Source organism: Phyllobates terribilis, unplaced genomic scaffold, assembly GCF_046119375.1.
Source record: "Phyllobates terribilis strain yellow unplaced genomic scaffold, ASM4611937v1 Scaffold_142__1_contigs__length_4687701, whole genome shotgun sequence".
In the NCBI taxonomy this organism is placed as follows: domain Eukaryota; kingdom Metazoa; phylum Chordata; class Amphibia; order Anura; family Dendrobatidae; genus Phyllobates; species Phyllobates terribilis.
The window spans coordinates 1,623,271-1,646,674 of NW_027362902.1; the positions used below are offsets into that span (position 1 = coordinate 1,623,271).

Consider the following 23,404-nt stretch of genomic DNA (forward strand, 5'->3'; position numbering starts at 1 on the left):
ACTCCATCCTTGCCCGGGAGTGGAATATCACACCTCTGGGTTGAGGTGCAATACCCCTGTAGCAGCCGAATCCTCAGGGTGCTACACTATCTTTCTAGCTCTCCCTTTTTACTTCCTTTTGGATAAACAGACATATTAGGCAAGCATTTTGGAGCTTTCACCTAAATAACTACAGGTGGTGAGATAAGCTGCACAATATAATTGACCTTTCAGTATATTGTTGCACACACACCATCTATTTAGCAAATGCCCTTGTTATCAACAGCAGCCTTTTAAACTCACCTGAGCTAACAGGTATGTGCGCTGGTTACTCTGCTGCGCTTAAAATTTCTTTTTTGGTTTGCTACAATGCCTTTTCTGAAACGTTGTCTCCTTCTGCTGGAACACTGACTTCTTTCATTTAATGCCTGCAGACTATAAAAGAGAACCCAACCCAAAAAGTTTGGTTGATTAGTCTGTGGCATTCTGTTAAACTGTTGCTTATGGCGGTCTCTGTGAGCTTCTCAGCGACATTCAGCCAGCCAGGTATCCTGCCTGCAGTAGATGGAATGTGGCAATGGAACGCTGGCTGCGCGTGTCATAATAGGCTCTGAGCCTTTATATACCTGTGCACAGCAGCAGCCACCTTCAGTCTGCTGCTGGACAGCCAGCAGCAGCAGCAGCAGGAGAGGTATGTAATCAGGAGCCCTCCTGCTAAGGGTAGACAGCTGCTCGTTCCACCCCACCCCCCGCCTTAATTGGTTCTCCTCCCTTCCAACGGTGTTGAGGCGGGTGGGAACAGCAGGGGGTGAAGGTGCTGTGTTTAAAGAGGTGGAGTTATGCAGATCTAAAACGCGTGGATTGCAGCAGCAGCAAGCCGAAAAGTGCAGGCATGTAAGGGATCTAGAGGTTGACAACATGTCTTCTTAACGGGAGTCCAGGAGCTCATCTCCACAAATGGACTTTTCAGGATCCTTGGGTGGCTCTGTAGTTTGAAACCAATTCTGGTTATCGCTTCTCGGCCTTTTGGCTAAGATCAAGTGTAGTATCTGTTCTTATCAGTTTAATATCTGATACGTCCCCTATCTGGGGACCATATATTAAATGGATTTTTAGAACAGGGAGATGGAAAAAGAGCTTGCTCTGTCCACTCCACGCATTGACCTGGTATTGCAGTATCTCCAGGACCGGTGCACCCCTTCTTTAATGCAGTTTCTAAAATCAGAAAGAATTGAATTCAATGTTTTTTGTTCATTTTGCTTGTTTGTCGGATTTGGGGATGGACTCTTTGGCTTTGCTTTTCTTCTCCTCATTGGATTTTTCATGTTCAAAGTTGCAGAAGCCAGATTACAAGCTCATTTTGGTTCAACTTCAGCAACTGTGCATTGCATTGCCATGTAATGTGATGCAATGCTATCTTTCTAGCTCTCCCTTTTTACTTCCTTTTGGATAAACAGACATATTAGGCAAGCATTTTGGAGCTTTCACCTAAATAACTACAGGTGGTGAGATAAGCTGCACAATATAATTGACCTTTCAGTATATTGTTGCACACACACCATCTATTTAGCAAATGCCCTTGTTATCAACAGCAGCCTTTTAAACTCACCTGAGCTAACAGGTATGTGCGCTGGTTACTCTGCTGCGCTTAAAATTTCTTTTTTGGTTTGCTACAATGCCTTTTCTGAAACGTTGTCTCCTTCTGCTGGAACACTGACTTCTTTCATTTAATACCTGCAGACTATAAAAGAGAACCCAACCCAAAAAGTTTGGTTGATTAGTCTGTGGCATTCTGTTAAACTGTTGCTTATGGCGGTCTCTGTGAGCTTCTCAGCGACATTCAGCCAGCCAGGTATCCTGCCTGCAGTAGATGGAATGTGGCAATGGAACGCTGGCTGCGCGTGTCATAATAGGCTCTGAGCCTTTATATACCTGTGCACAGCAGCAGCCACCTTCAGTCTGCTGCTGGACAGCCAGCAGCAGCAGCAGCAGGAGAGGTATGTAATCAGGAGCCCTCCTGCTAAGGGTAGACAGCTGCTCGTTCCACCCCACCCCCCGCCTTAATTGGTTCTCCTCCCTTCCAACGGTGTTGAGGTGGGTGGGAACAGCAGGGGGTGAAGGTGCTGTGTTTAAAGAGGTGGAGTTATGCAGATCTAAAACGCGTGGATTGCAGCAGCAGCAAGCCGAAAAGTGCAGGCATGTAAGGGATCTAGAGGTTGACAACATGTCTTCTTAACGGGAGTCCAGGAGCTCATCTCCACAAATGGACTTTTCAGGATCCTTGGGTGGCTCCGTAGTTTGAAACCAATTCTGGTTATCGCTTCTCGGCCTTTTGGCTAAGATCAAGTGTAGTATCTTTTGAAAAGGCAGTTTTGTCCTTGGGCTGCCCTAGTAAATTGATGCATATTACACACTGGTTTGGTGCACTTGTTAGTACGCCAGGTGGCTCATAGAGTTATCTGATGGAAAACATGGCCCTCCAGGATCGAAGTCACTAGGCTGGGTAAGTGTGAGGGCTTTGGAGCAATGTGCCCCAGGAGTAGGCGCCCTGGTGGGAGTCCAAGCTTACTGGGACTGGGAACCCCAGAAATACTTGGCTTCGTAGCACGCCGCACCTTTGCCAATCATACTTTCTGAGCAACCCCCCCTATTCCTGGCCTCCGGGCTAGGAAGGGGAATTTTTATAAACCCGGTCGGAGGTCCGGTCAGCTTTGGGCTGAGAAACCAACACAGGCTCCAGCTCCACTAGGGTGGCAGCCTAGATGGAAGCTGGGAGCACGAAAACGGCTCTTCTCCGGCTTCGGCTAGGGAGAGCATTGGAGATCCCTGACCCTCGCTGTGGCCTTCTGGCTCGGAGGGATGGGGATGGTTTATTGGGAACCCTCTCCTCCGGGAAGGGTCCACATGAATCCTCACCTCGTGCGCTGTTTTGGTGTGACTTCGGTCACATTTTTCAGTGCCTTGGATGCAGCTTCAATCAAAAAATCTTTTCTTATCAGTTTAATATCTGATACGTCCCCTATCTGGGGACCATATATTAAATGGATTTTTAGAACAGGGAGATGGAAAAAGAGCTTGCTCTGTCCACTCCACGCATTGACCTGGTATTGCAGTATCTCCAGGACCGGTGCACCCCTTCTTTAATGCAGTTTCTAAAATCAGAAAGAATTGAATTCAATGTTTTTTGTTCATTTTGCTTGTTTGTTGGATTTGGGGATGGACTCTTTGGCTTTGCTTTTCTTCTCCTCATTGGATTTTTCATGTTCAAAGTTGCAGAAGCCAGATTACAAGCTCATTTTGGTTCAACTTCAGCAACTGTGCATTGCATTGCCATGTAATGTGATGCAATGCTATCTTTCTAGCTCTCCCATTTTACTTCCTTTTGGATAAACAGACATATTAGGCAAGCATTTTGGAGCTTTCACCTAAATGACTACAGGTGGTGAGATAAGCTGCACAATATAATTGACCTTTCAGTATATTGTTGCACACACACCATCTATTTAGCAAATGCCCTTGTTATCAACAGCAGCCTTTTAAACTCACCTGAGCTAACAGGTATGTGCGCTGGTTACTCTGCTGCGCTTAAAATTTCTTTTTTGGTTTGCTACAATGCCTTTTCTGAAACGTTGTCTCCTTCTGCTGGAACACTGACTTCTTTCATTTAATGCCTGCAGACTATAAAAGAGAACCCAACCCAAAAAGTTTGGTTGATTAGTCTGTGGCATTCTGTTAAACTGTTGCTTATGGCGGTCTCTGTGAGCTTCTCAGCGACATTCAGCCAGCCAGGTATCCTGCCTGCAGTAGATGGAATGTGGCAATGGAACGCTGGCTGCGCGTGTCATAATAGGCTCTGAGCCTTTATATACCTGTGCACAGCAGCAGCCACCTTCAGTCTGCTGCTGGACAGCCAGCAGCAGCAGCAGCAGGAGAGGTATGTAATCAGGAGCCCTCCTGCTAAGGGTAGACAGCTGCTCGTTCCACCCCACCCCCCGCCTTAATTGGTTCTCCTCCCTTCCAACGGTGTTGAGGCGGGTGGGAACAGCAGGGGGTGAAGGTGCTGTGTTTAAAGAGGTGGAGTTATGCAGATCTAAAACGCGTGGATTGCAGCAGCAGCAAGCCGAAAAGTGCAGGCATGTAAGGGATCTAGAGGTTGACAACATGTCTTCTTAACGGGAGTCCAGGAGCTCATCTCCACAAATGGACTTTTCAGGATCCTTGGGTGGCTCCGTAGTTTGAAACCAATTCTGGTTATCGCTTCTCGGCCTTTTGGCTAAGATCAAGTGTAGTATCTGTTCTTATCAGTTTAATATCTGATACGTCCCCTATCTGGGGACCATATATTAAATGGATTTTTAGAACAGGGAGATGGAAAAAGAGCTTGCTCTGTCCACTCCACGCATTGACCTGGTATTGCAGTATCTCCAGGACCGGTGCACCCCTTCTTTAATGCAGTTTCTAAAATCAGAAAGAATTGAATTCAATGTTTTTTGTTCATTTTGCTTGTCTGTCGGATTTGGGGATGGACTCTTTGGCTTTGCTTTTCTTCTCCTCATTGGATTTTTCATGTTCAAAGTTGCAGAAGCCAGATTACAAGCTCATTTTGGTTCAACTTCAGCAACTGTGCATTGCATTGCCATGTAATGTGATGCAATGCTATCTTTCTAGCTCTCCCTTTTTACTTCCTTTTGGTTAAACAGACATATTAGGCAAGCATTTTGGAGCTTTCACCTAAATAACTACAGGTGGTGAGATAAGCTGCACAATATAATTGACCTTTCAGTATATTGTTGCACACACACCATCTATTTAGCAAATGCCCTTGTTATCAACAGCAGCCTTTTAAACTCACCTGAGCTAACAGGTATGTGCGCTGGTTACTCTGCTGCGCTTAAAATTTCTTTTTTGGTTTGCTACAATGCCTTTTCTGAAACGTTGTCTCCTTCTGCTGGAACACTGACTTCTTTCATTTAATGCCTGCAGACTATAAAAGAGAACCCAACCCAAAAAGTTTGGTTGATTAGTCTGTGGCATTCTGTTAAACTGTTGCTTATGGCGGTCTCTGTGAGCTTCTCAGCGACATTCAGCCAGCCAGGTATCCTGCCTGCAGTAGATGGAATGTGGCAATGGAACGCTGGCTGCGCGTGTCATAATAGGCTCTGAGCCTTTATATACCTGTGCACAGCAGCAGCCACCTTCAGTCTGCTGCTGGACAGCCAGCAGCAGCAGCAGCAGGAGAGGTATGTAATCAGGAGCCCTCCTGCTAAGGGTAGACAGCTGCTCGTTCCACCCCACCCCCCGCCTTAATTGGTTCTCCTCCCTTCCAACGGTGTTGAGGCGGGTGGGAACAGCAGGGGGTGAAGGTGCTGTGTTTAAAGAGGTGGAGTTATGCAGATCTAAAACGCGTGGATTGCAGCAGCAGCAAGCCGAAAAGTGCAGGCATGTAAGGGATCTAGAGGTTGACAACATGTCTTCTTAACGGGAGTCCAGGAGCTCATCTCCACAAATGGACTTTTCAGGATCCTTGGGTGGCTCCGTAGTTTGAAACCAATTCTGGTTATCGCTTCTCGGCCTTTTGGCTAAGATCAAGTGTAGTATCTGTTCTTATCAGTTTAATATCTAATACGTCCCCTATCTGGGGACCATATATTAAATGGATTTTTAGAACAGGGAGATGGAAAAAGAGCTTGCTCTGTCCACTCCACGCATTGACCTGGTATTGCAGTATCTCCAGGACCGGTGCACCCCTTCTTTAATGCAGTTTCTAAAATCAGAAAGAATTGAATTCAATGTTTTTTGTTCATTTTGCTTGTTTGTCGGATTTGGGGATGGACTCTTTGGCTTTGCTTTTCTTCTCCTCATTGGATTTTTCATGTTCAAAGTTGCAGAAGCCAGATTACAAGCTCATTTTGGTTCAACTTCAGCAACTGTGCATTGCATTGCCATGTAATGTGATGCAATGCTATCTTTCTAGCTCTCCCTTTTTACTTCCTTTTGGATGAACAGACATATTAGGCAAGCATTTTGGAGCTTTCACCTAAATAACTACAGGTGGTGAGATAAGCTGCACAATATAATTGACCTTTCAGTATATTGTTGCACACACACCATCTATTTAGCAAATGCCCTTGTTATCAACAGCAGCCTTTTAAACTCACCTGAGCTAACAGGTATGTGCGCTGGTTACTCTGCTGCACTTAAAATTTCTTTTTTGGTTTGCTACAATGCCTTTTCTGAAACGTTGTCTCCTTCTGCTGGAACACTGACTTCTTTCATTTAATGCCTGCAGACTATAAAAGAGAACCCAACCCAAAAAGTTTGGTTGATTAGTCTGTGGCATTCTGTTAAACTGTTGCTTATGGCGGTCTCTGTGAGCTTCTCAGCGACATTCAGCCAGCCAGGTATCCTGCCTGCAGTAGATGGAATGTGGCAATGGAACGCTGGCTGCGCGTGTCATAATAGGCTCTGAGCCTTTATATACCTGTGCACAGCAGCAGCCACCTTCAGTCTGCTGCTGGACAGCCAGCAGCAGCAGCAGCAGGAGAGGTATGTAATCAGGAGCCCTCCTGCTAAGGGTAGACAGCTGCTCGTTCCACCCCACCCCCCGCCTTAATTGGTTCTCCTCCCTTCCAACGGTGTTGAGGCGGGTGGGAACAGCAGGGGGTGAAGGTGCTGTGTTTAAAGAGGTGGAGTTATGCAGATCTAAAACGCGTGGATTGCAGCAGCAGCAAGCCGAAAAGTGCAGGCATGTAAGGGATCTAGAGGTTGACAACATGTCTTCTTAACGGGAGTCCAGGAGCTCATCTCCACAAATGGACTTTTCAGGATCCTTGGGTGGCTCCGTAGTTTGAAACCAATTCTGGTTATCGCTTCTCGGCCTTTTGGCTAAGATCAAGTGCAGTGATCTAGCGGTTTCTGCCTTGGTCTTGGCTGGGAGGCGCTTGGGGTACCCGGCTCCTTGGCCTGGGGGGATCGCTACACTTATCGGTGGAGCTAAACCCCCCTGCTGCTATTAGGGAGTCGGATTAGTCCCTGGGCAACGAGAGGCGATCACCTTGTCACCACACATAGCTGTGGGGGGCAACTGTCGCCACACATAGCTGTGGTGGCAACATTTGGAGGATTAAAAGGAAAAAACGGAAGGAAAACGGATCGTTGAGATGGAGTTTTGGAAAAAGAAGAGATGCTTACGTTTTTTTGTGAAACGGGAGACGGAAGAAACTTTTTTGGAAGAAAAATGGATTCTGGAAATTTTGAGGAAATATGAAGTTTTGGAGAAGGATATCTACTGTATGCAAGAAATAAAGCAAGGTAAAGTTTGTGATGTGACTCTAGTTTCTGAGGAAAAGTGCATTCATTTTTTCAAAGGCTGGAGTGAAGAGGATTCTGGGAAAATTGGAGTAAGTGCATCATTCATGGGGAAACCGAAGAGTGTGATAATTTACATGGACAATCCGTTTGTGGAAATAGAGGAGATAATGGTATTTTTGGAATCTAAATGTAAGATGGTAAAGTTTCAGAAATTATACAGGAACAAAGTTGGTATTTGGAACGGAAAGAGACGTTTTTTGGTGTGGACAACAGGAGAAGAAAATTTGCATAATGGGAGGATTATGGTAAACGGGAGTTCTGGGTATTGTTACATGGAAAGCAGCAAAGGAACTTTTGAAAAGAACTTTGGAGGACAAAAGGAAGATATTGGTGATAAAATTAAGAAGGAAGTTGATGCGATAATTATAGAGGAGAATAAGCAGGGAAAAGAAGTTGAAAGTTTAAAGGTGAAATTGAAGAAAAAGGTAACGGTACAGGAAAATTGTGGATCAAGGAAAGTATCTGGTGAAAAGAAAGAAGTAAAAGAGGAAAAGGGTAAAGTGTTGGAGAAGGTGGTGACTTTCAGAGATGATGAGGAAGAGTATGATTGGGAACAGATGCGGTTAGAGCATGAGGAGGAAGAAAAGAAGTTAAGGGGTTTTGTTGGGAGGAAAGTAAAAGAGAAAAAGGGGATATTTAGTTTGGGAAACCGGGTGAAGTAATGTCAGTTGTGATTTGTTTGGAAACTGTTGAAACTGCAAACGAATTGTTATGTTTAACTTTATATATATTAATTCAAATGAAAAAATATAAATATAATATCTAAACACGATGATGGAACTAAAATCTTGAGTTTAGTGATATATGATTTAAGATTATAAAACTTAATTTCTGAGTGTTTGGAAAAAAAAAAAAAAAAAAAAAAAATCTGTTCTTATCAGTTTAATATCTGATACGTCCCCTATCTGAGGACCATATATTAAATGGATTTTTAGAACAGGGAGATGGAAAAAGAGCTTGCTCTGTCCACTCCACGCATTGACCTGGTATTGCAGTATCTCCAGGACCGGTGCACCCCTTCTTTAATGCAGTTTCTAAAATCAGAAAGAATTGAATTCAATGTTTTTTGTTCATTTTGCTTGTTTGTTGGATTTGGGGATGGACTCTTTGGCTTTGCTTTTCTTCTCCTCATTGGATTTTTCATGTTCAAAGTTGCAGAAGCCAGATTACAAGCTCATTTTGGTTCAACTTCAGCAACTGTGCATTGCATTGCCATGTAATGTGATGCAATGCTATCTTTCTAGCTCTCCCTTTTTACTTCCTTTTGGATAAACAGACATATTAGGCAAGCATTTTGGAGCTTTCACCTAAATAACTACAGGTGGTGAGATAAGCTGCACAATATAATTGACCTTTCAGTATATTGTTGCACACACACCATCTATTTAGCAAATGCCCTTGTTATCAACAGCAGCCTTTTAAACTCACCTGAGCTAACAGGTATGTGCGCTGGTTACTCTGCTGCGCTTAAAATTTCTTTTTTGGTTTGCTACAATGCCTTTTCTGAAACGTTGTCTCCTTCTGCTGGAACACTGACTTCTTTCATTTAATGCCTGCAGACTATAAAAGAGAACCCAACCCAAAAAGTTTGGTTGATTAGTCTGTGGCATTCTGTTAAACTGTTGCTTATGGCGGTCTCTGTGAGCTTCTCAGCGACATTCAGCCAGCCAGGTATCCTGCCTGCAGTAGATGGAATGTGGCAATGGAACGCTGGCTGCGCGTGTCATAATAGGCTCTGAGCCTTTATATACCTGTGCACAGCAGCAGCCACCTTCAGTCTGCTGCTGGACAGCCAGCAGCAGCAGCAGCAGGAGAGGTATGTAATCAGGAGCCCTCCTGCTAAGGGTAGACAGCTGCTCGTTCCACCCCACCCCCCGCCTTAATTGGTTCTCCTCCCTTTCAACGGTGTTGAGGCGGGTGGGAACAGCAGGGGGTGAAGGTGCTGTGTTTAAAGAGGTGGAGTTATGCAGATCTAAAACGCGCGGATTGCAGCAGCAGCAAGCCGAAAAGTGCAGGCATGTAAGGGATCTAGAGGTTGACAACATGTCTTCTTAACGGGAGTCCAGGAGCTCATCTCCACAAATGGACTTTTCAGGATCCTTGGGTGGCTCCGTAGTTTGAAACCAATTCTGGTTATCGCTTCTCGGCCTTTTGGCTAAGATCAAGTGTAGTATCTGTTCTTATCAGTTTAATATCTGATACGTCCCCTATCTGAGGACCATATATTAAATGGATTTTTAGAACAGGGAGATGGAAAAAGAGCTTGCTCTGTCCACTCCACGCATTGACCTGGTATTGCAGTATCTCCAGGACCGGTGCACCCCTTCTTTAATGCAGTTTCTAAAATCAGAAAGAATTGAATTCAATGTTTTTTGTTCATTTTGCTTGTTTGTCGGATTTGGGGATGGACTCTTTGGCTTTGCTTTTCTTCTCCTCATTGGATTTTTCATGTTCAAAGTTGCAGAAGCCAGATTACAAGCTCATTTTGGTTCAACTTCAGCAACTGTGCATTGCATTGCCATGTAATGTGATGCAATGCTATCTTTCTAGCTCTCCCTTTTTACTTCCTTTTGGATAAACAGACATATTAGGCAAGCATTTTGGAGCTTTCACCTAAATAACTACAGGTGGTGAGATAAGCTGCACAATATAATTGACCTTTCAGTATATTGTTGCACACACACCATCTATTTAGCAAATGCCCTTGTTATCAACAGCAGCCTTTTAAACTCACCTGAGCTAACAGGTATGTGCGCTGGTTACTCTGCTGCGCTTAAAATTTCTTTTTTGGTTTGCTACAATGCCTTTTCTGAAACGTTGTCTCCTTCTGCTGGAACACTGACTTCTTTCATTTAATGCCTGCAGACTATAAAAGAGAACCCAACCCAAAAAGTTTGGTTGATTAGTCTGTGGCATTCTGTTAAACTGTTGCTTATGGCGGTCTCTGTGAGCTTCTCAGCGACATTCAGCCAGCCAGGTATCCTGCCTGCAGTAGATGGAATGTGGCAATGGAACGCTGGCTGCGCGTGTCATAATAGGCTCTGAGCCTTTATATACCTGTGCACAGCAGCAGCCACCTTCAGTCTGCTGCTGGACAGCCAGCAGCAGCAGCAGCAGGAGAGGTATGTAATCAGGAGCCCTCCTGCTAAGGGTAGACAGCTGCTCGTTCCACCCCACCCCCCGCCTTAATTGGTTCTCCTCCCTTCCAACGGTGTTGAGGCGGGTGGGAACAGCAGGGGGTGAAGGTGCTGTGTTTAAAGAGGTGGAGTTATGCAGATCTAAAACGCGTGGATTGCAGCAGCAGCAAGCCGAAAAGTGCAGGCATGTAAGGGATCTAGAGGTTGACAACATGTCTTCTTAACGGGAGTCCAGGAGCTCATCTCCACAAATGGACTTTTCAGGATCCTTGGGTGGCTCCGTAGTTTGAAACCAATTCTGGTTATCGCTTCTCGGCCTTTTGGCTAAGATCAAGTGTAGTATCTGTTCTTATCAGTTTAATATCTGATACGTCCCCTATCTGGGGACCATATATTAAATGGATTTTTAGAACAGGGAGATGGAAAAAGAACTTGCTCTGTCCACTCCACGCATTGACCTGGTATTGCAGTATCTCCAGGACCGGTGCACCCCTTCTTTAATGCAGTTTCTAAAATCAGAAAGAATTGAATTCAAAGTTTTTTGTTCATTTTGCTTGTTTGTCGGATTTGGGGATGGACTCTTTGGCTTTGCTTTTCTTCTCCTCATTGGATTTTTCATGTTCAAAGTTGCAGAAGCCAGATTACAAGCTCATTTTGGTTCAACTTCAGCAACTGTGCATTGCATTGCCATGTAATGTGATGCAATGCTATCTTTCTAGCTCTCCCTTTTTACTTCCTTTTGGATAAACAGACATATTAGGCAAGCATTTTGGAGCTTTCACCTAAATAACTACAGGTGGTGAGATAAGCTGCACAATATAATTGACCTTTCAGTATATTGTTGCACACACACCATCTATTTAGCAAATGCCCTTGTTATCAACAGCAGCCTTTTAAACTCACCTGAGCTAACAGGTATGTGCGCTGGTTACTCTGCTGCGCTTAAAATTTCTTTTTTGGTTTGCTACAATGCCTTTTCTGAAACGTTGTCTCCTTCTGCTGGAACACTGACTTCTTTCATTTAATGCCTGCAGACTATAAAAGAGAACCCAACCCAAAAAGTTTGGTTGATTAGTCTGTGGCATTCTGTTAAACTGTTGCTTATGGCGGTCTCTGTGAGCTTCTCAGCGACATTCAGCCAGCCAGGTATCCTGCCTGCAGTAGATGGAATGTGGCAATGGAACGCTGGCTGCGCGTGTCATAATAGGCTCTGAGCCTTTATATACCTGTGCACAGCAGCAGCCACCTTCAGTCTGCTGCTGGACAGCCAGCAGCAGCAGCAGCAGCAGGAGAGGTATGTAATCAGGAGCCCTCCTGCTAAGGGTAGACAGCTGCTCGTTCCACCCCACCCCCCGCCTTAATTGGTTCTCCTCCCTTCCAACGGTGTTGAGGCGGGTGGGAACAGCAGGGGGTGAAGGTGCTGTGTTTAAAGAGGTGGAGTTATGCAGATCTAAAACGCGTGGATTGCAGCAGCAGCAAGCCGAAAAGTGCAGGCATGTAAGGGATCTAGAGGTTGACAACATGTCTTCTTAACGGGAGTCCAGGAGCTCATCTCCACAAATGGACTTTTCAGGATCCTTGGGTGGCTCCGTAGTTTGAAACCAATTCTGGTTATCGCTTCTCGGCCTTTTGGCTAAGATCAAGTGTAGTATCTGTTCTTATCAGTTTAATATCTGATACGTCCCCTATCTGGGGACCATATATTAAATGGATTTTTAGAACAGGGAGATGGAAAAAGAGCTTGCTCTGTCCACTCCACGCATTGACCTGGTATTGCAGTATCTCCAGGACCGGTGCACCCCTTCTTTAATGCAGTTTCTAAAATCAGAAAGAATTGAATTCAATGTTTTTTGTTCATTTTGCTTGTTTGTCGGATTTGGGGATGGACTCTTTGGCTTTGCTTTTCTTCTCCTCATTGGATTTTTCATGTTCAAAGTTGCAGAAGCCAGATTACAAGCTCATTTTGGTTCAACTTCAGCAACTGTGCATTGCATTGCCATGTAATGTGATGCAATGCTATCTTTCTAGCTCTCCCTTTTTACTTCCTTTTGGATAAACAGACATATTAGGCAAGCATTTTGGAGCTTTCACCTAAATAACTACAGGTGGTGAGATAAGCTGCACAATATAATTGACCTTTCAGTATATTGTTGCACACACACCATCTATTTAGCAAATGCCCTTGTTATCAACAGCAGCCTTTTAAACTCACCTGAGCTAACAGGTATGTGCGCTGGTTACTCTGCTGCGCTTAAAATTTCTTTTTTGGTTTGCTACAATGCCTTTTCTGAAACGTTGTCTCCTTCTGCTGGAACACTGACTTCTTTCATTTAATGCCTGCAGACTATAAAAGAGAACCCAACCCAAAAAGTTTGGTTGATTAGTCTGTGGCATTCTGTTAAACTGTTGCTTATGGCGGTCTCTGTGAGCTTCTCAGCGACATTCAGCCAGCCAGGTATCCTGCCTGCAGTAGATGGAATGTGGCAATGGAACGCTGGCTGCGCGTGTCATAATAGGCTCTGAGCCTTTATATACCTGTGCACAGCAGCAGCCACCTTCAGTCTGCTGCTGGACAGCCAGCAGCAGCAGCAGCAGGAGAGGTATGTAATCAGGAGCCCTCCTGCTAAGGGTAGACAGCTGCTCGTTCCACCCCACCCCCCGCCTTAATTGGTTCTCCTCCCTTCCAACGGTGTTGAGGCAGGTGGGAACAGCAGGGGGTGAAGGTGCTGTGTTTAAAGAGGTGGAGTTATGCAGATCTAAAACGCGTGGATTGCAGCAGCAGCAAGCCGAAAAGTGCAGGCATGTAAGGGATCTAGAGGTTGACAACATGTCTTCTTAACGGGAGTCCAGGAGCTCATCTCCACAAATGGACTTTTCAGGATCCTTGGGTGGCTCCGTAGTTTGAAACCAATTCTGGTTATCGCTTCTCGGCCTTTTGGCTAAGATCAAGTGTAGTATCTGTTCTTATCAGTTTAATATCTGATACGTCCCCTATCTGGGGACCATATATTAAATGGATTTTTAGAACAGGGAGATGGAAAAAGAGCTTGCTCTGTCCACTCCACGCATTGACCTGGTATTGCAGTATCTCCAGGACCGGTGCACCCCTTCTTTAATTCAGTTTCTAAAATCAGAAAGAATTGAATTCAATGTTTTTTGTTCATTTTGCTTGTTTGTCGGATTTGGGGATGGACTCTTTGGCTTTGCTTTTCTTCTCCTCATTGGATTTTTCATGTTCAAAGTTGCAGAAGCCAGATTACAAGCTCATTTTGGTTCAACTTCAGCAACTGTGCATTGCATTGCCATGTAATGTGATGCAATGCTATCTTTCTAGCTCTCCCTTTTTACTTCCTTTTGGATAAACAGACATATTAGGCAAGCATTTTGGAGCTTTCACCTAAATAACTACAGGTGGTGAGATAAGCTGCACAATATAATTGACCTTTCAGTATATTGTTGCACACACACCATCTATTTAGCAAATGCCCTTGTTATCAACAGCAGCCTTTTAAACTCACCTGAGCTAACAGGTATGTGCGCTGGTTACTCTGCTGCGCTTAAAATTTCTTTTTTGGTTTGCTACAATGCCTTTTCTGAAACGTTGTCTCCTTCTGCTGGAACACTGACTTCTTTCATTTAATGCCTGCAGACTATAAAAGAGAACCCAACCCAAAAAGTTTGGTTGATTAGTCTGTGGCATTCTGTTAAACTGTTGCTTATGGCGGTCTCTGTGAGCTTCTCAGCGACATTCAGCCAGCAGGTATCCTGCCTGCAGTAGATGGAATGTGGCAATGGAACGCTGGCTGCGCGTGTCATAATAGGCTCTGAGCCTTTATATACCTGTGCACAGCAGCAGCCACCTTCAGTCTGCTGCTGGACAGCCAGCAGCAGCAGCAGCAGGGAGGTATGTAATCAGGAGCCCTCCTGCTAAGGGTAGACAGCTGCTCGTTCCACCCCACCCCCCGCCTTAATTGGTTCTCCTCCCTTCCAACGGTGTTGAGGCGGGTGGGAACAGCAGGGGGTGAAGGTGCTGTGTTTAAAGAGGTGGAGTTATGCAGATCTAAAACGCGTGGATTGCAGCAGCAGCAAGCCGAAAAGTGCAGGCATGTAAGGGATCTAGAGGTTGACAACATGTCTTCTTAACGGAAGTCCAGGAGCTCATCTCCACAAATGGACTTTTCAGGATCCTTGGGTGGCTCCGTAGTTTGAAACCAATTCTGGTTATCGCTTCTCGGCCTTTTGGCTAAGATCAAGTGTAGTATCTGTTCTTATCAGTTTAATATCTGATACGTCCCCTATCTGGGGACCATATATTAAATGGATTTTTAGAACAGGGAGATGGAAAAAGAGCTTGCTCTGTCCACTCCACGCATTGACCTGGTATTGCAGTATCTCCAGGACCGGTGCACCCCTTCTTAAATGCAGTTTCTAAAATCAGAAAGAATTGAATTCAATGTTTTTTGTTCATTTTGCTTGTTTGTCGGATTTGGGGATGGACTCTTTGGCTTTGCTTTTCTTCTCCTCATTGGATTTTTCATGTTCAAAGTTGCAGAAGCCAGATTACAAGCTCATTTTGGTTCAACTTCAGCAACTGTGCATTGCATTGCCATGTAATGTGATGCAATGCTATCTTTCTAGCTCTCCCTTTTTACTTCCTTTTGGATAAACAGACATATTAGGCAAGCATTTTGGAGCTTTCACCTAAATAACTACAGGTGGTGAGATAAGCTGCACAATATAATTGACCTTTCAGTATATTGTTGCACACACACCATCTATTTAGCAAATGCCCTTGTTATCAACAGCAGCCTTTTAAACTCACCTGAGCTAACAGGTATGTGCGCTGGTTACTCTGCTGCGCTTAAAATTTCTTTTTTGGTTTGCTACAATGCCTTTTCTGAAACGTTGTCTCCTTCTGCTGGAACACTGACTTCTTTCATTTAATGCCTGCAGACTATAAAAGAGAACCCAACCCAAAAAGTTTGGTTGATTAGTCTGTGGCATTCTGTTAAACTGTTGCTTATGGCGGTCTCTGTGAGCTTCTCAGCGACATTCAGCCAGCCAGGTATCTTGCCTGCAGTAGATGGAATGTGGCAATGGAACGCTGGCTGCGCGTGTCATAATAGGCTCTGAGCCTTTATATACCTGTGCACAGCAGCAGCCACCTTCAGTCTGCTGCTGGACAGCCAGCAGCAGCAGCAGCAGGAGAGGTATGTAATCAGGAGCCCTCCTGCTAAGGGTAGACAGCTGCTCGTTCCACCCCACCCCCCGCCTTAATTGGTTCTCCTCCCTTCCAACGGTGTTGAGGCGGGTGGGAACAGCAGGGGGTGAAGGTGCTGTGTTTAAAGAGGTGGAGTTATGCAGATCTAAAACGCGTGGATTGCAGCAGCAGCAAGCCGAAAAGTGCAGGCATGTAAGGGATCTAGAGGTTGACAACATGTCTTCTTAACGGGAGTCCAGGAGCTCATCTCCACAAATGGACTTTTTAGGATCCTTGGGTGGCTCCGTAGTTTGAAACCAATTCTGGTTATCGCTTCTCGGCCTTTTGGCTACGACCAAGTGTTGTTGCTGGAAGACTCCAAAGCCTATCGCATCCTCGGCCTTGAGGCATCGGCAATTCTACTGTCTTAAGCCTCCTGCTGCTATAGGGGGTGTGCGTGCTGAAGAGAACCAAGAAGGCGATCGACTTATCTGAATATGGCGATGGCGACATCGGCTACTCTCCGTTCTGCTGGAGCTGGCGACTTGAAGATCAAGAACTCTTTCAAGATTGAAGTTGAAGAGCGAGCCCGTGACAAGTTCTCCCTGTCTTTCTTCGTGAGGAAGGTCCTGCTTGAGATCCTGCAGGTGAAAAGGGAGAACATTCTGGCACTTCAAGATGCTCCTGGACGCTTTGTGCTTACCCTGACCTCTGAAGTGGCATCTCAGAATTTTTACCATCAGATCAAGCTGAGACTTCAGGAGGAAGATCTTAAAGGACTGTGTTTTGTGACCCTCTGCCTGGCAGAAGAGAAGTCTGTGGGGGTTCATATGAGCAATCCGCATGTCTCTGAAAAGGATGTGGCTGCGTTTCTGCATAACTATTGCTCTGAGGTCCACTTTTCTCACAAAATCATGAACTCTGAGAGGTTGTGGACCGGAAAATACAAGTTCATCGTGAAGCTGAGAGAAGGTTTGGGAATTGGTGGACTCATTCATCCGCCTCAGAGCTTCCTGATTGGCAGAGAGAGAGGAAGACTCTTCTATCCAGGGATGCCTATCTTCTGCAGAAAATGTATGGACTTTGGGCATTCCTTTGAGAGCTGCAAGGAGGAGAACGCTCTTTGCAAGAAGTGCTATCAAAAAGGACATGTCACTCTGAACTGCCCAAATCAGATGATCTGTAATATCTGCCGTATCCCTGGGCACTCTTTTCGGGATTGTCCGTTGAGAAAAAAGACCTTCAGCTATGCAGATGCAGCTCGGGGGGGAGCCCCTCCGAAGCGGTCCAGTCCTGAAGAACAAACAGACAAATCCAAGGACCCTCCCGGGAACCCTTCTGGGGATCCGCCCAAGGACACTGCTGGGGACCCGCCTGGGGATAGCATTGTTCTCAAGGATTGGTCGGAGAGTCCAGATGGTCATGTGGTGGAGGAGAATCCAGCTGAGTCTGAAGTGGAGATGGGAGAGGAGTCTTCTAAGGAGGCTGGTGGTGAGGAGGAGGAGGAGGAGATTAACATTGACGTGGAGGTTTTGAGGAAAAGGAAAAAGGAGAAGTCGAGTTTGTTTAAGGGAGAGAGCGCCAGCAAAAGACCTGCTGGGCGTTTGAAAATAGTCCTCCCTAATTACTCACCTAAACCGATCATCTCAGTTCCTAAACCTGTAAACCCATCTGATCCGGTGAACATCGAGGAATTCTCAGACACGGACGTTTCTGCGGGTCCCTCTACCCCGGTCGGATTCATGTCAGATACGGACTCAAGCTCTGTTTAAATGATTTATGGCTACACTCAAAATTGCCTCACTAAATGTGAGGAGTTTAAAGGGCTCTGTCAAGAGAGCTGCTTTATTTTCTTACCTGATGACTTTAGATGCTGATATTTTTTTACTTCAAGAATGCGGCATTGACCATGACCCTAACTATAACAAACTAAGGGAAGATTGGGCGAACGGACCTTCCATCTGGTCCGGTGAAAATGGATCGCGTGCTACTGGTGTTGGCGTCCTGTTTAAAAACAAAGACTTTAAGGTTACCTCGTTCACTGAAGTTGAACCTGGACGTGCACTAGTTGTTAATGTGAGTTACTGTGGATCCGAGTTCAAGCTGATTAATGTTTATGCATCTCCGATTAAAGAGGAAAGATCCAGTTTATTAGATATCATCAAACTCTTTATACCTGGTCCTACACCAACTGTGGTTGGCGGTGACTTCAATTGTATCCGGTCTGATGAAAATAGGACATCAGGTACTAGAAGGAAAGACAAAACTGAGATGCAGTTAAAAAATCTAATCGACGATACTTGCCTGAATGATGTCTGGAGAGTAAAGAATACCTCTGAACCAGGATACACTTGGGAGAACAATCTTCTAAAATCAAGAATTGACTTTGTTCTGACATCACAGAGTTTTAAAGTGAATAAAGTGGATCTAACAGGTAACATCTTTTCTGACCACAAAACGTTAATTACTCACTTGGAATTGCCCAGTCTAGAGAAAGGGCGAGGTGTCTGGAAGTTGAACACTCTGCTGCTGGAAGATGAAAGTATAAAAGAGGAATTTTTGAAATTTTATAAAAAACTACAGGGGAAAAAACATTATTACAAAAGAATTCTAGAATGGTGGGAGTATGTGAAGTCTCAAATTAGACATTTTTTTCTCTTAGCTGGCAAAAGGAAGGCCAGACAGAATCAGAAATGGTTTAAAGACCTGAATACAAAACTGCAAACAGGTTACAAACTCAGAAATGCAGGGATAGATATGGAGGATGTTATTTTACAAGTCAAAGAAGACATTAAAAAAGCAATTGAACAGAAAGGCAAAGAAATAATTTTCAACGCCAAGGTAGAACATATGGAAAAAAATGAAACATGTTCCAGGTTCTTTTTCAAAAAATCTTTAGAACCCAAAGAATTAATTAAAGAACTTGATGGTGAAACAACTAAAGATGGACTGTTGGACAAAGCGCAAACTTTTTATCAAAATCTTTTTAGCGAAAAGAAAATTGACGCTGATTTTTTACCTGATGCTCTTAATTCATTGCAGAATCACCTTGAAAAGCAAGATCAAGAGTTGTTGATTGAAGATATCTGTGAAGAAGAACTGCTAAGTGCAATCAAAAGCTTTTCTAGAGGAAAAACACCGGGTACTGACGGACTACAAATTGAATTTTATCTTACTTTTTGGGAGATTTTAAAAGACGACCTGTTTGAGATTTTTAAAGCTGTCTTTTTATGTGACAAATTGCCTGAATCTTGGAGAAGTGGTGTGGTCACCCTGCTTTTTAAAAAAGGAGATAAGACTAATCTAGAGAACTGGAGACCAATCACGTTACTCAACGTAGATTATAAAATTATGGCAAAAATCATGGTGAACAGAATGAAGAAGGTGATAGAGAAGGTCGTGCATCCTGATCAGGTATGTGGTGTGCCTGATCGTACAATTGCAGAAAACTTGAATATTATACGGGACGCAATTTGGTATCAGCAAGAGAGGAAGCAAAAGCTAGCTCTTCTGTCCCTTGATTTCCAGAAAGCGTACGACAGAGTCTCTCATAAGTACCTGTATTCTGTGTTAAAGAAAATGAAATTCCCGGATGTTTTTATTAAGCACATTGCACTTTTATATGATGGAAGTTTTAGCAGGATTTTAATTAATGGTTTTTTATCTTCAGAAGTTGTTCTAAAGTCGGGCGTCAAACAAGGATGCCCACTTTCGCCTCTGCTCTTTATCTGCGCAATCGAGCCTCTACTGGCAATGTTGAGGAAAGATAAGATGGTGAAAGGTGTACCCATACCAGGTGGAAATGGACTAAGTACTAAGTCACTGGGGTACATGGATGACATCACGATCTTGTGCGACTCAGAAAAATCGCTGAGAAGAGCAGTAAGAACTACTGATTTTTTCTGTTTAGCATCTGCCTTCAAACTGAACTTGGAGAAGAGCGAATGTCTTGGATTCGGTGATTGGTCAGATGCGCAGATTCCTCAACTTAAAATAAGAAGTGATAAGATCAAAATTTTAGGTGTTGTGTTTACAAAAAAGAATGATGGAGAAGAAAGTTGGCAGTTGGTGAAGGAGAAAATGCAAAAGAAGATAAGTTTATGGAAACTCAGAAAATTATCAATGGAAGGTAAAAACTTGATCATTAAGTCTTTGTTGTTGCCGATAATGTTGTTTTTAAGTATGGTGTACCCCCCGAATGAGAACACAGTAAAGTTTCTCCAGAGACAAATTTTTCTTTTTCTGTGGGGATCAAAAATGGAGAAGGTTCGAAGAGAGACAATGTACAAGCAGCATAAATATGGTGGAAAGAATATCCCAAATATCAAAAAAATTTTGTACCTAAAGTTCTTTAGTTTTTGCTTCAAAATGACCAATCTAAGAACTCATTGGTCTTTCTACTTAAGATATGCAGCTGGAGATATCTTTAGGAAAAGAAAGTGGATAACATTGCCCCCAAATTCTCCTGTCCTAATTACACCGCCAAAACAATATGTCTTACTAGAAAAAACAATTAGACTTTATAACTTACCTGAAGTAGATGTGGAGATGCTGTCAAATTCAAGAAGACTGGCTCTAGAGACAAAGAGAAAAGAAACGATGACAGCAGTGGCAAACTTTACATACACTAAAAGTGGAAGAATTTGGAGAGTGACTTATGCACCTTATCTAACAAATGAATATAAAGACTTGGCATGGGCAATAGTGCAAGAATGTGTTCCTGTTAGATTTTTTCAACACAGAAGGGGATTGTGCAATACTGCAAGATGCCCTAGAACAGGCTGTGTTAGAGAGGAAACAGTTTTACACACCTTTTGGAACTGTTTTTATGCCCAAAATGTCTGGAAAGAAGTTGGAAGTCTCTTAAAGTTTGTTACTGGTCTTAAGTTTTTAAATCACGAAGTAGTTTTATATGGAAATTTTACATGTCAATCAAAAGAAAAAGAAAGAGTCATTTGGATAATGATAAATGGAATAAAGAATGCGCTATGGAAAGTCCGAAACATATTGCTTTTTAAAAGAGATTTTATAAGTGAAAGTGAATGCATAAAATTAGCACTAAGTGAAATATATATTTATTACTTGTTAGATCTGAAGAGAATTGGGAAAAAAAGAGCCAAGAGTCTATGAAACTTTCATCTGTGGAACCTTGTAGCATGAACAGATTATAAGGCAAGAGAAATATTAGAAGAGAAATAACAACTGAAATATAAGAACAAAATGAAAAAGAAAAAAATCTGTTCTTATCAGTTTAATATCTGATACGTCCCCTATCTGGGGACCATATATTAAATGGATTTTTAGAACAGGGAGATGGAAAAAGAGCTTGCTCTGTCCACTCCACGCATTGACCTGGTATTGCAGTATCTCCAGGACCGGTGCACCCCTTCTTTAATGCAGTTTCTAAAATCAGAAAGAATTGAATTCAATGTTTTTTGTTCATTTTGCTTGTTTGTCGGATTTGGGGATGGACTCTTTGGCTTTGCTTTTCTTCTCCTCATTGGATTTTTCATGTTCAAAGTTGCAGAAGCCAGATTACAAGCTCATTTTGGTTCAACTTCAGCAACTGTGCATTGCATTGCCATGTAATGTGATGCAATGCTATCTTTCTAGCTCTCCCTTTTTACTTCCTTTTGGATAAACAGACATATTAGGCAAGCATTTTGGAGCTTTCACCTAAATAACTACAGGTGGTGAGATAAGCTGCACAATATAATTGACCTTTCAGTATATTGTTGCACACACACCATCTATTTAGCAAATGCCCTTGTTATCAACAGCAGCCTTTTAAACTCACCTGAGCTAACAGGTATGTGCGCTGGTTACTCTGCTGCGCTTAAAATTTCTTTTTTGGTTTGCTACAATGCCTTTTCTGAAACGTTGTCTCCTTCTGCTGGAACACTGACTTCTTTCATTTAATGCCTGCAGACTATAAAAGAGAACCCAACCCAAAAAGTTTGGTTGATTAGTCTGTGGCATTCTGTTAAACTGTTGCTTATGTCGGTCTCTGTGAGCTTCTCAGCGACATTCAGCCAGCCAGGTATCCTGCCTGCAGTAGATGGAATGTGGCAATGGAACGCTGGCTGCGCGTGTCATAATAGGCTCTGAGCCTTTATATACCTGTGCACAGCAGCAGCCACCTTCAGTCTGCTGCTGGACAGCCAGCAGCAGCAGCAGCAGGAGAGGTATGTAATCAGGAGCCCTCCTGCTAAGGGTAGACAGCTGCTCGTTCCACCCCACCCCCCGCCTTAATTGGTTCTCCTCCCTTCCAACGGTGTTGAGGCGGGTGGGAACAGCAGGGGGTGAAGGTGCTGTGTTTAAAGAGGTGGAGTTATGCAGATCTAAAACGCGTGGATTGCAGCAGCAGCAAGCCGAAAAGTGCAGGCATGTAAGGGATCTAGAGGTTGACAACATGTCTTCTTAACGGGAGTCCAGGAGCTCATCTCCACAAATGGACTTTTCAGGATCCTTGGGTGGCTCCGTAGTTTGAAATCAATTCTGGTTATCGCTTCTCGGCCTTTTGGCTAAGATCAAGTGTAGTATCTGTTCTTATCAGTTTAATATCTGATACGTCCCCTATCTGGGGACCATATATTAAATGGATTTTTAGAACAGGGAGATGGAAAAAGAGCTTGCTCTGTCCACTCCACGCATTGACCTGGTATTGCAGTATCTCCAGGACCGGTGCACCCCTTCTTTAATGCAGTTTCTAAAATCAGAAAGAATTGAATTCAATGTTTTTTGTTCATTTTGCTTGTTTGTCGGATTTGGGGATGGACTCTTTGGCTTTGCTTTTCTTCTCCTCATTGGATTTTTCATGTTCAAAGTTGCAGAAGCCAGATTACAAGCTCATTTTGGTTCAACTTCAGCAACTGTGCATTGCATTGCCATGTAATGTGATGCAATGCTATCTTTCTAGCTCTCCCTTTTTACTTCCTTTTGGATAAACAGACATATTAGGCAAGCATTTTGGAGCTTTCACCTAAATAACTACAGGTGGTGAGATAAGCTGCACAATATAATTGACCTTTCAGTATATTGTTGCACACACACCATCTATTTAGCAAATGCCCTTGTTATCAACAGCAGCCTTTTAAACTCACCTGAGCTAACAGGTATGTGCGCTGGTTACTCTGCTGCGCTTAAAATTTCTTTTTTGGTTTGCTACAATGCTTTTTCTGAAACGTTGTCTCCTTCTGCTGGAACACTGACTTCTTTCATTTAATGCCTGCAGACTATAAAAGAGAACCCAACCCAAAAAGTTTGGTTGATTAGTCTGTGGCATTCTGTTAAACTGTTGCTTATGGCGGTCTCTGTGAGCTTCTCAGCGACATTCAGCCAGCCAGGTATCCTGCCTGCAGTAGATGGAATGTGGCAATGGAACGCTGGCTGCGCGTGTCATAATAGGCTCTGAGCCTTTATATACCTGTGCACAGCAGCAGCCACCTTCAGTCTGCTGCTGGACAGCCAGCAGCAGCAGCAGCAGGAGAGGTATGTAATCAGGAGCCCTCCTGCTAAGGGTAGACAGCTGCTCGTTCCACCCCACCCCCCGCCTTAATTGGTTCTCCTCCCTTCCAACGGTGTTGAGGCGGGTGGGAACAGCAGGGGGTGAAGGTGCTGTGTTTAAAGAGGTGGAGTTATGCAGATCTAAAACGCGTGGATTGCAGCAGCAGCAAGCCGAAAAGTGCAGGCATGTAAGGGATCTAGAGGTTGACAA

At 43.9% G+C, this 23,404-nt stretch overlaps 12 non-coding genes and 1 pseudogene across 12 annotated transcripts; all 13 read left to right on the forward strand.

Annotated features, from left to right (window-relative positions):
* The first annotated feature begins 989 nt into the window (after nucleotides 1-989).
* Nucleotides 990-1,180, forward strand: LOC141206621 (U2 spliceosomal RNA). Its single transcript, XR_012277171.1, has one exon. It is a non-coding gene; the product is annotated as a U2 spliceosomal RNA (small nuclear RNA).
* A 1,115-nt stretch (nucleotides 1,181-2,295) lies between these two features.
* LOC141206388 (U2 spliceosomal RNA) lies at nucleotides 2,296-2,411 on the forward strand (annotated as a pseudogene).
* Nucleotides 2,412-2,935: 524 nt separating this feature from the next.
* LOC141206234 (U2 spliceosomal RNA) lies at nucleotides 2,936-3,117 on the forward strand. Its single transcript, XR_012276897.1, has one exon. It is a non-coding gene; the product is annotated as a U2 spliceosomal RNA (small nuclear RNA).
* A 1,115-nt stretch (nucleotides 3,118-4,232) lies between these two features.
* LOC141206622 (U2 spliceosomal RNA) lies at nucleotides 4,233-4,423 on the forward strand. The gene has a single exon (XR_012277172.1). It is a non-coding gene; the product is annotated as a U2 spliceosomal RNA (small nuclear RNA).
* Nucleotides 4,424-5,538: 1,115 nt separating this feature from the next.
* Nucleotides 5,539-5,729, forward strand: LOC141206158 (U2 spliceosomal RNA). The gene has a single exon (XR_012276824.1). It is a non-coding gene; the product is annotated as a U2 spliceosomal RNA (small nuclear RNA).
* A 2,445-nt stretch (nucleotides 5,730-8,174) lies between these two features.
* Nucleotides 8,175-8,370, forward strand: LOC141206364 (U2 spliceosomal RNA). Its single transcript, XR_012276990.1, has one exon. It is a non-coding gene; the product is annotated as a U2 spliceosomal RNA (small nuclear RNA).
* A 1,115-nt stretch (nucleotides 8,371-9,485) lies between these two features.
* Nucleotides 9,486-9,676, forward strand: LOC141206114 (U2 spliceosomal RNA). The gene has a single exon (XR_012276780.1). It is a non-coding gene; the product is annotated as a U2 spliceosomal RNA (small nuclear RNA).
* A 1,115-nt stretch (nucleotides 9,677-10,791) lies between these two features.
* Nucleotides 10,792-10,982, forward strand: LOC141206151 (U2 spliceosomal RNA). The gene has a single exon (XR_012276817.1). It is a non-coding gene; the product is annotated as a U2 spliceosomal RNA (small nuclear RNA).
* A 1,118-nt stretch (nucleotides 10,983-12,100) lies between these two features.
* On the forward strand, nucleotides 12,101-12,291 carry LOC141206623 (U2 spliceosomal RNA). Its single transcript, XR_012277173.1, has one exon. It is a non-coding gene; the product is annotated as a U2 spliceosomal RNA (small nuclear RNA).
* A 1,115-nt stretch (nucleotides 12,292-13,406) lies between these two features.
* Nucleotides 13,407-13,597, forward strand: LOC141206624 (U2 spliceosomal RNA). The gene has a single exon (XR_012277174.1). It is a non-coding gene; the product is annotated as a U2 spliceosomal RNA (small nuclear RNA).
* A 1,113-nt stretch (nucleotides 13,598-14,710) lies between these two features.
* On the forward strand, nucleotides 14,711-14,901 carry LOC141206625 (U2 spliceosomal RNA). Its single transcript, XR_012277175.1, has one exon. It is a non-coding gene; the product is annotated as a U2 spliceosomal RNA (small nuclear RNA).
* A 5,993-nt stretch (nucleotides 14,902-20,894) lies between these two features.
* LOC141206296 (U2 spliceosomal RNA) lies at nucleotides 20,895-21,076 on the forward strand. The gene has a single exon (XR_012276934.1). It is a non-coding gene; the product is annotated as a U2 spliceosomal RNA (small nuclear RNA).
* A 1,115-nt stretch (nucleotides 21,077-22,191) lies between these two features.
* Nucleotides 22,192-22,382, forward strand: LOC141206626 (U2 spliceosomal RNA). The gene has a single exon (XR_012277176.1). It is a non-coding gene; the product is annotated as a U2 spliceosomal RNA (small nuclear RNA).
* The last annotated feature ends 1,022 nt before the right edge of the window (nucleotides 22,383-23,404 follow it).